General features: G+C 45.2%; 1 long non-coding RNA gene across 1 annotated transcript in view; it reads left to right on the top strand.

The window, feature by feature from the left end:
- The first annotated feature begins 3,774 nt into the window (after positions 1-3,774).
- Positions 3,775-11,219, top strand: part of LOC105507307 — a 14,304-nt gene continuing 6,859 nt past the window's right edge. Inside the window, exons 1-2 of the long non-coding RNA XR_001001076.1 lie at positions 3,775-3,918; positions 4,279-4,463. This is a non-coding gene — a long non-coding RNA (uncharacterized LOC105507307). The remainder of the gene's footprint in view (positions 3,919-4,278; positions 4,464-11,219) is intronic.

Below are 11,219 nucleotides of genomic sequence, written 5' to 3'. Positions count from 1 at the left end.
GACTTACCGAGAGTTTATAGTTGAGCCTTAAGTAGTGTGCAGAGATTCACAGGTGACCAAGATGATTGCAGGCTGAGGAAATCAAGTCAATGAAGGCTTCCTAGGGGAGGTGGCCCTGAAGCAAGTGTGTTGGTTGGCTCGTAGAGAAACAAGGAAGACGTTAATGTCTGAAGCCAAAATAACCCCCAAATGTGAAAACTCTGCATAATAATGAATGCCTACCACATGTGAGGCACTTTGCCTTCTCTCTCTCATTCAATCCTCAGGCAACTTTATTTGTATCCTCATTTTACAAGTGGGGAAACTGAGGACCATTGAAGTTACACACAGTAATTGGGCCAACTGGGATTGGCAACCACACAGGTACCTCAGGCCTCTCAGTGTGGCTTCCCATCCCTGCTCTCCTCTCCTTGTGACGAGCAGAGAGAACTCCAGGTCTCTGGCTTCTGTTCAGGATGGTTAGAAAAAAAAAAAATCCACCTTTTAAATCTCTTCTGGCTAGGAAAATTGTCCATAAGGAGGTGAAATAGGCATTTTCCAGGCCAGAAAACAATTCTCTTGTTTATGAGGTGACTGCTACTAGTGTGAAATCTTCCTTTCAAGAATAAAATATCAGTCCTGATGTGGCTCATGCCTGTAATCCCAGCACTTTGGGAGGCCGAGGCAGGAGGATTGCTTGAGGCCAGGAGTTCAAAACCAGACTGGGCAACATGTGAAGACCAATCTCTAAGAAAGATTTAAAAATTAACTGGGCATGGTGGTGTGTGCCTGTCATCTCAGCTACTGGGGAGGCCAAGGTGGGAGGATGGCTTGAGTTCAGGAGTTGGAGGCTGCAGTGAGCTGGGACTGCACCACTGTACTCCAGCCTGAGCAACATAGCCAGATCCTGTCGCTTAAAAAAAGAAACCAGGGCAGCCTATCCAACAAATGCTGCATTTTCATAATTCTAATAACTGTAAAGTAAAATGTTAGATTAGCCAGTGCTCAGGACTCACCATCTTGTCATTCCTGGTGTGGACTCCCCATGAAAATGGACAGTATGCCAAATCGGGGAAGGAGTGTGACCCTTTGTTTTTATTTTCTCTGGACAGAGCTGCTTAAATGAAGTTTACAGAAATGGAAATTTGTTCCCCTGAGAAATTTTGTGGCCTCCTGACCTTTGTCACAGCCTGGCCCCGGAGGAGGAGAAGTCAAAGATGGGCTGTGTCAGGCTGCTGCATGCAGGGACTCTGGGGACTGGGGGCAGCTTGTTGCAGGGCAGGGGAATGCTGATGGACTCCAGCATTTTCTTTTAGAAACCAGGACTCACCTGTCATCCTCACACATGCTTTGGGGAACAGAGAGGCAGAGTGAACTGTTAGGGCTCACTCTGCAGTAGATGCTACTTCATCCCCACAATGACCCTGTGTGACAAGTATTTATGTGACTCTTTGTCATTCTGCACAGCCAGGATTTCTATTGTTTTGGTATCAGAATCTCTACTTTATCCTAGGACACTTCTCCTCCCCCTAATACAGGTGGCATCAGAGGGACCGTGTCTTAATTTGGGTATCCTGCCACCTCTCTCCTAGGAAGCAGATCCTAAAACAAGGACTTGAGTGCAAGTCATTTATTTGGGAGGCAATATCAGATACCAGGGTTAGGGAGAGAATTGACACAGGGAAGGGCAGGAAGGTGATCAAATGTGCATCATCAAGCCCATTACCACTGTGGGCAAGTGTAGTTTAATGCCACTGAGGAGCTCAGGGCGACAGTGTAGAATGTGCCCCTCAGGGTTCTCCCATTTGAGATGGGAGTGGGGTATTCATATACCACGTCCCATCCTCTGAGTTGTTGATTGAAGGCTGCTCCTGGGGATGCTGATTCCTTAGAACTCTTTCGGTTGAGAATGTGGGCAAGAGCACCCTCAGGCAAGGAAGCACAGATGGTGGAAGCTGGAAGTGGGGACTGCCCCCATGTGCAGGGGACTGGTTGTGGGAGTCTGAGAGAGCATCTGCTGCAAACTAGGGCATTGGCTCTGGGCTGGACCAATCAGGGGCTATCTCCCAGGAATTTGGATCATGAGCACAAACAGTTAAAATGATTGGAGTTCACCAATGCCAAGGCAAACATCCTATATGTATTCCATTGGTTCCTGCCACGTAATAATACACCTTTCTCTTCCTCCTCCCCGAGCTGCCCTGCCCCTGCCTTTCTGGAGCCTGGTGTTTCAGCTTTTCCTTCCATTCTGTGTTTTTTTGTTTGTTTTGTTTTTTGATGGAGTCTTGCTGTGTCCCCTAGGCTGGAGTGCAGTGGCACAATCTCAGCTCACTGAAACCTCCACCCCCTGGGTTCAAACAATTCTCCTGCCTCAGCCTCCCTAGTAGTTGGGATTACAGGCATGTGCTACCACGGTGAGCTAATTTTTCTATTTTTACTAGAGATGGGGCTTCAACGTGTTGGCCAGGCTGGTCTCGAACTCCTGACCCCAAGTGATTCACCTGCCTTGGCCTCCCAAAGTGCTGGGATTACAGGCGTGAGCCACTGTGCCAGGCCGCCATTCTTTTTTTATTCATTCAGTACTTACTGTGCATCTATTACATTTCCTGCCAATCCATTGCCTGCAACCAAGGGATGCTGGTGGATGCAACATGGCTGCCTCTACACGCTAACACCTACCCCTAAGAGGAAAGTGGACTCATCCATACTCAGGAAATTAGTAGAATTCTGTCCCATGATGCTAGAGTACACAACACATCATTCCTTCATTTTTATAAATCAAAGGAAATCTGGCTCAGCCCTGCCCTGTTGGCAAAAATGATAACCTTATAACAAACAGAATTCAGCTGGGTGTGGTGGTTCACACCTGTAAACTCAGCACTTTGGGAGGCTGAGGTGGGCAAATCACCTAAGGTCAGGAGTTCGAGACCAGCCTGCCCAGCATAGTGAAACCCCATCTCTACTAAAAAAAAAAAAAAAGAGGCGTGGTGGTGGACACATGTAATCCCAGCTACTCGGGAGGCTGAGGCAGGAGAATCGCTTGAACCCAGGAGGCAGAGGTTGTAGTGAGCCAAGATCATGCCATTGCGCAGGTACTCCAGCCTGGGCAACAAGAGCAAAACTCCACCTCAAAAAAACAAAAAACAGAATTCACTGAAGAACCACTCAATTCTGTGTGGTGGTATGACACCATGCGCACCCAGCATGTCTCACAGGGGACTGAAATTGTCTGTTTAGTTATCCACCTCTCTGGCCAGGCTGTGAGCTTGGGGAGCAGGGACGGGGTGCTCATTTCTGTCTTCCCAACCATGCTTGGCACATAGTAGGTCCTTTATAAATATTTAATGGATGAAAGAAAGAACACTTGGATTTTGGAATGAAGCTCTGTGTTTTTCCCTGCTCTGTGACTACACATAAATTTGGAGCAGAGAAGCTTTTTTGTTTTACCCTGCTGTGTGACTGCGGATAAATCCCTCTCCTCTCTGGGCCTCAGTTTCCTTGCTTCTGAAACAAGCAGGTTGAACTTGATGATCTCTTAGATCCCCTGCAGTTCAACATTCTCTCCGTATTCAGGGGATGGGAGAGGGTTGCACTTACTGCCTTCTTGTTATAGGGCAGGGTCACGTGACTAGTCCTATCCGGTGAGTTGCGAGTGGAAATAATAGATGTCACCTCCAGGCTGGAGCATTGCATTGCTGATGCAAGATGCTCCAGAATTCTTTCCCTCTGTTACGGGCCATGGCAACCGCCAATGTTGCAGGTGGTGGCTGAATCTTGCAAGCGGGAACTTGGAGCAGATGTCCCAGCTGAATGGAGCATAAACAAGAAGTAAACCCTGGGTGTTATAAGTCACTGACTTTTGGGGATTATTTGTTATTGCAGCATAATGTGGCCTGGCCTATCCTATCTGGTGTGGTTACTCTGGGTGGTGTGTGAAAGGTGGGTGTTAAGGGCAAGAATGGAAGCAAGGAGAGCTTGGAGGAGGTTATTTCATTCCTGTGGGTGAGAGACTGAGAGTAATCACCTGATGCCATTACTCTGGGTGCTTGGGCAAGGGTAGTAGTGATGGAGGTGGTGAGAAAGAAATGGATTCAATTACATTTTGGAGCTAAAGAGGCCATGACTTGATAATATAAGGAATAAGAGAATGTAAAACCTACACTAAGGGTCCCTGTCACTCACCACTTGAAGAGCTTTCAGATCACGAGTTGGGCTGAAAGCTCCTCATGCAATCTGATATTAGATAATAAATTCCGCTTGTCTTTGCTCAAGAAATGGGTCTCTGCTTTCATTTTTGAGGGCTAAAGAAGTTCCTGCAAGAGAAGAGTGGGACCTGGGCCTGCCTTTCCCATTGCCAAGGTGCCTTCTGCTGGCAGCATCATCCATTATGACTGACCATGGCAAATGATGGTCAGCTGGCCTCACAGCAGGTGTTAGGAAAATAGTCTTTGGCTTGATTATATTATCTGGCTGTCCCCAAGGAGGTAAGAAAATAGACCTATATCCCTCCGGCTTTGTGCTTCAAGCTCTCTCCCCTGCCTTGTGTATGTCATAGCTCAGACAGTGGTTTTTTAGAATAGTTGCTGCGAAAAGGGGTTAGCCAGGGAAAATCTTATTAGAAGGAGAATTGTGTCAGGAGAGAAGAAAGAGAAATGCAATTTAGCATTGTATGTTCTCATTGAAATAATCGTGCATCTTTGAAAGGAAACAGCATCATTTAGACAGGACAAAGGGGTGGTAAACCCTGTAATTATCCTGGGGGCCGGGGGCAAAGGTCATATGGCAAAGGTCAGGTCACCCTTGGGTTTGTGGTTTGCTACTTTCACTGGCTGCCTTTCTCTTTAGAGCTGAGAAGCTGGGTGAAGGTGTCCACTCCAGTGGGTTGTGTCTTAGCATTTTGTCCCCAGTGTGCCGACCTGTGCTGTCCAATGTGGTAGCCACTAGCACATGGGGCTATTTACATTCAAATTAATTACAATTAAATAAAATGAAAAATTCAGTCTCAGTTGCACCAGCTGCATTTTAAGTCCTCAATAGCCCCATGTGGCTAGTGGCTATCACACTGAACAGTATAGATACAGAATATTTCCATAATCACAGTAAGTTCTGTAGGACAAGCTGGTGTAGACTATTGGGTGGGGGGACTTAAAATGGAAGACATTCAAACAAGGAAAATGGGGAGAATTATTATCAGCTCTAGTTTAAGGAGCCCATGTGCTTCTCACCTCTGTCTCTTGCTAACTGGCATACCTGGGCCTTAGAACCCGGATCTTATTTAATCCTAGAGCCACCCCCCCTCCCTTAATCTCTCTGCAATATGGAATCCCAGAGGCTACTATGGAGTGGCTCATTTTGCTAAATGTGTATTTACCTAGCAACTTCTACAATCATCACTGGAGGGATGCTTTCCTGGCCACATAGGCAGCGTTAATTCCAGGCGATGCTGAGCTGCTTAGGGCAACCAGATGAGATAAATGTGGAGAGATGGGGAGGATACTCAGGGGACCTGCTGGAGTGGCAAAAGAGTGAGGCCAGAGAGACCTGGGGGTGGGGAAAACTGGCTCTGCCGCTTAGCAGCTCATTGGCCCCCACATTGTCTCTTCTTGCTCTGACAATCCCTCTCTGAAGCTAGGAAGTTCCTTTAAAATACAAATCAGGGCCAGGCAAGATGGCTCACACGTGTAATCTCAGCACTTTGGGAAGCTGAGGCGGGCAGATCACTTGAGTTCAGGAGTTCAAGACCAGCCTGGCCAACATAGTGAAACCCTGTTTCTACTAAAAATACAAAAATTAGTTGGGCATGGTACCATACCTCTGCAATTAATCCCAGCTACTTGAGTGGCTGAGGAAGGAGAATCGCTTGAACCCGGGAGGTGGAGGTTGCAGCGAGCCAAGATCACACCACTGCACTCCAGCCTGGGCGACAGAGCAAAACTTCATCTCAAAACAAACTCACTCCCAAAAAACCCAAATCAGATCATGTCATTTGCATGCGCAAATCATGACCATGATTTCCCATTGATTTAGAATAAAATCCAAATTCTACCAAGACCTGTAAAGGCTCGCATACTGGTTTCATCCTCTGCTCCCCAATATTATCTTTCTCCACAGCCTTGTGTTTGTACGTTCACGGCTCTCATCCTGCTAGGAACGATTTCCTTGTTTGTTTTCCTGGTTGTTGCTCAGAGCACATTCTGGATTTAAAATTCCTGCTTATTATGCTTGTTTTATTCCTCACTATATTCCCAGTGTCTGGCACAGTCTCCAGAGACACAGTCCATACTTGTATAACAAAAGAAGTAATGACCTTGTGCGTGATGCTTGACTTCTTGGAACCTCAGTTTTCTCATCTATGAAATGGGACATTAGGATGATTTTGTAAGGTTATTACAAGGCAGAAACAGAGTTATAAAAAGTGTGCATAGTAGACATTCAAATTAGCAGTTAGTATGATCATTATTGTAAAGTTGCAAGTTCGATACAGATCACTTTTTTTTCCTCCGGAGCCATTTCAAAGTAAGTTGTTAAATTGATGCCCTGTCACCCCTGAATACAGTAGAGTCCTTAAAATAAGGACATGGTCTTAGTGATCACGGTAAAACTATTAGGGTCAGGACATGAACCCTGCAACATTACTCCCATCTAATCCTCAGACCCCATTCACGGGTTCCCATTTGTGCCAGTAATGTCCTTTGCAGTGAAGGGATCCAGTTCAGCATCTACTGGTGTGTTTAGCTGTCCTGTCTCTTGGATCTCCTTCAGTCTGGAGCGTTCCTCAGTCTCTCTTGGACTCTTATGACACTTTTGGAGGGGACAGCCAGCATTTTGTGGAATGTCACTCTGTGTGGGTGTGTCTGATGCTCCCTGGTGAATAGATTCAGGTCATGCATCTTGGGCAGGAATATCATGTGAAAGATGTGGTGTCCTTCTTGTGGAACCCTGTTGGATGGCATGTGATTACTGCTGGCATTCACTCTGGTCACTTCATTGGGGAGCCCTACCCACAGGGGACTTCTCTCCACTCTAAAATTACTCTTTCTGTCTTTGCAGTGTTTTTTGTGGGGAGAGTCTTTGAAATTATGTAAATATCCTATTCACTACCAAACATTTACTTTATTCATTTATTTATATCAGTATGAACTCATTCTATGCTGTTTTTTTTTGAGTGGGCTACAATTCATTAGTATTCTCATTTATTTTGATGCTCAAATCACCTCATTTTTGGCTGGTGAGAGCCACTTCAAGCTGGCGTCTGTGTCCCTTGATGTGACCCCTATGATACTTTGAATGTTTTCTTGCTTTCTGGCACAAGATGTTCCAGTTATCTTGTTTTTTTCCCAGAGCCAGCCCTGGAATCAGCCATTTGTCTAAAGTGCCTTGATTCAATTTAGTGGAGAATATCTGGAAACAAATATATTGGTGTAAAGTATGTTTATAGCTATTAGGGCAGCACTGCTCCCAGGTCCTCTTAGTGTGCAAATCTAGGGAGTAGGTGTCTGTATGCACACGTGTATATGTATGTGGATATACACATATACAAACATGTTTACATCTATATTTATTTCTAGATTTTTTCTCTATATTGGAAACCAGAAAGTCACGTTGATACACCTCTGACTCCAGTCCATCACCATAGAACTCATTCTGGTTCTCTTCCTTTCCACATTTGTGACTCCCTTCTCTGACAGTGAGAAATCCATTTGTACTCAATGGTCAATGTAATGATTCTCCTGTTTCACCTGCCACCCCTGCCATGCGTGGACACCCTTGTCACCCTACCTGTGTACTCTCATCCCATCTTGGCTGCACCCAGCATGGGCTCTGATGACTGTTATTATTGTTGTTGTTATTTTCATGCTTGGTGGGTTGGTGGGGCAGTGGAGTGGATGGGGCGCTTATGTCATTTAGGTCACCTACCCTTATTTGGCTGAAGGGACCAGTCCTGGAGGCTCACAGGTGCATTTTTAAAAATATTCATAGAATGCTTCTACGCAATCCCTTTAAGAGGTCAAAGCAATTAAAAAAATCCTTGATAATTATTCCAACATTCCAAAACTGATGGCTGATTCCAAGTGCTGTGTGTTTTATTCTCTTTCACCTCCTCCGCAGAAATCAAAGGGAGGAAAAGTAAGTAGCAGCTGAGATGATCCCCCACTCACTTTCTATAAAGAGGAAAATTAGCTGCTCTAATAATCATGAATATTAATGTATAGCCAATTTCACTCAATTAAAATGATGATCTATAATTTTGCCTCGGAGCTTTATGGAGGCAATTTCAATGACTACTGAGTAGAAGTTGGATGCTTTTTAAAGTTCGTGGGTTCAGCTTAACTCTCCCATCCCCATCACTGGCTTCCATGTAGGAAGGACCCCAATTCCTTCCTTGACCAAATTTCTCAGCTTTTAGACAATGCATTCTTTCTATTTTTAGGGCTCAGGATCTATCATTGCCATGGTGAGTTTATGAGATCTCGCACAACTCACATGCATTCCCTTCCTCTTGAACACTGCTCTTCACACGTCTGTGATCCACAAGGTCCCTGGGATGTCTACCCACTGACCACATGTGTCCAGTGAGGTCCCACTTTCCCTATTCATAGGAAATTAGCTAAAGGGGAAGTACCTCCCCATGTAGAGTCTCTATCCTGGGAATTTGGGATTGGGACTAAGAAGGGTTAATGCCACCCAGCCCTCCCCTCCCCTCCCTTTCCTTCCCCTCCACTCCTTTCCCCTCCTCTCCACTCCTTTCCCCTCCTCTCCCCTCCCCTCTTCTCCCCTCCGCAGTACAGTCCCTGCCTTGTATACTTTGTCTTCTGTAGAAGTTGAGGATGTGGTGTAGCTACTGACTTCCTTTTTTCCTCTGCTCCCGGCTCAACCTTTAACTTTTCAGGGAGCTCTCCACGGTCCTGAAGTCAGTTCTAGGGCTCTGCAAAAAAGTTTCCTTATTGGCATCTTTTGGGTGGTTCCTTTTCAAAGGGAGATCACAGAGAGTGCAAGGTCTCCACCTCCTACCTTGAAATTCTCCCAGCCTTTCCTCTTCTTGGTGGAAAAAGAATACCCATTTCTTGTTTCCATGCCAAATTGCTAGTGCACCAGTTTCCATGACAACAGAGAGCGGGGAGTTAAAGGCCAGCCTCTCATTTATAGCAGAATTAAAAACTACCCTCTTGGAGAGTGAATAATGATCTCAGGAGGGTCCTGGAAATTGAAGAGCATTGGTTTTTTATTTATCCATACACATAGTATGAGACTCTGAGGGAGAAAATATGGGGGTGGCGGGGGAGTTTCTGTAAGGGCTTTTCATGGGGAGAAGGGTACACAGTAATGATGTTGGGAATAGCAATAGCAATGATAACACTTTGCAGGATCTCTACATTTTAAAATTTGTGGCAGCCACTTTAGACCCTCAATACAATCTGTGAATTTGATACAGGAAGAAACTGGGACTTCAAGTGAAGAACTGATATGTGTGCCACTTTCATGCTGTCTTTTTAGTGCCCGGAGCATCTCACTGCCTGACTGGGACTTCCCCAGCAGTACCTAAGCAGTGACTCTCCTCCTTATCAAAAGGTACTCGTCCCCTGTCCTATTCCTTCCCATCCCTGATAACAGTGGCACTGCTGAGAAGCCGGTCTTAGATAGAGAGCAATAGAGAATTGAAGGGTTACTCTCCCAGGCCAAGTTTACTGATGACTCCAATGGCTAAAGAGCTGACACTTTGTCAGATTAGAGTTTGGTTATGAATGCTTTCCCCCATTGTGCTTACACAAAGGGCTGCTTTTTTTCATTGACATTGGGGCACTAGTTTATGCTCTATATATCCTCAGGACAATCCTTGGAGGCAAGTACTGTTATTATCCACATTTTACAGTTGAAGATATGACTCAGAGAGGCCATGTAACTTGTCATAGTTCACACTGCTACGAATGCCAGAGCCGCAATTGGAACCCAAGTCACCTGACACTTCAGTAGACATGAGTATCAAGTCCAACAAGAGCCAGAATAAGTTCCCCTTCAGCTTGCTTGAAGCCCAAGGACACTTCTGAGACTTAGGGTTAATTTCAAAGTTGTTTCCTTAATTGGGAGGATTTGGATTGTAGGAAGGCTCATGGGGAGAAGGGCTTTGGGTTGGGTTCATTTAGGAACAGTTGCCCAGCGCAGGGTGAAGTGCAGCTGGCTGGGTGATAAATATAGAAGCTTCACAGTCACAGAAAAAAGTCCCTCAGTTTCATGCTTTGCCATTCTGGGAGGGCCTGGTAGCATCTTTAGACTTATCTCCTCATATACCAGAGGGCTGGGTGGCAATGTCAGTTTGCAATTTTATGTTTCAGAGACCCCAGAGGTGTGATCTGGTTAAATAATTAGGGTCATGCTACCATAAGAGATTAGGATTACCGAGTCTCAGAGCTAAATAGGATCTTAGAAATAGTCAAGTCCAATGTATCCCAAAGTTTTATTGTATATACCACCAGGGATACATAAGATGGTCCAGATGTTGTATTAGTTAGGAAAAGCTTATGAATGCAGTAACAAGCAAACCCAGAAGTCTCTGTGATTTTACACAACCAGAAGTCTCCGTGATCTTATACAATCAAGCTTTGTTTCTCTTACATAAATTCTGATGGGAGTCGGTCAACCCTCTACGGTGGTGGTCCCCCATGCAATTACTCAGGGACTCAAGCTACTTTGATTTTTGTGATGCTGCCATCCCACATGTAGCTTCTAGGTCATGAAGGCACAGAAGAGAGATGGCAGGCTGCACATGTTGCCCAAAGCATGACCACAGATGCAGAGGTTAACAATCTTTGCTCTATGATTGGCTTGTTTAGCTTTCATTATTGATTGGGTTGTAAAATATAAACATTTGTGAGATTTAGAAGATTAAGATCATTTTGATAGTATTATTTACAGACTTTAAATATGTGGCTATAACACGTCTGTGCAGGGGAATAAGTACTACATAAAATAACTAGTTTAGAGTAAATAGTTTGCATCACTAAAAAAAAAAAAATTGCTCTAAATAAGAACTGACTTGGCTGGGTGCGGTGGGCGGTGGCTCACACCTGTAATCCTAGTGCTTTGGGAAGCCAAGGCAAGTGAGTGGATCACTGGAGGTCAGGAGTTTGAGACCAGCCTGGCCAACATGGTGAAACCCCGACTATACTAAAAATACAAAAATTAGCCGGGTGTGGTGGCACATGCCTGTAATCCCAGCTACTCAGGAGGCTGAGGCAGGAGAA

This window comes from Colobus angolensis, unplaced genomic scaffold (genome assembly GCF_000951035.1).
Source record: "Colobus angolensis palliatus isolate OR3802 unplaced genomic scaffold, Cang.pa_1.0 Scaffold10, whole genome shotgun sequence".
NCBI classification, from domain to species: domain Eukaryota; kingdom Metazoa; phylum Chordata; class Mammalia; order Primates; family Cercopithecidae; genus Colobus; species Colobus angolensis.
The sequence above is the reverse complement of the archived record's forward strand: the minus strand, read 5'-3'. Positions and strand labels throughout refer to the sequence as shown.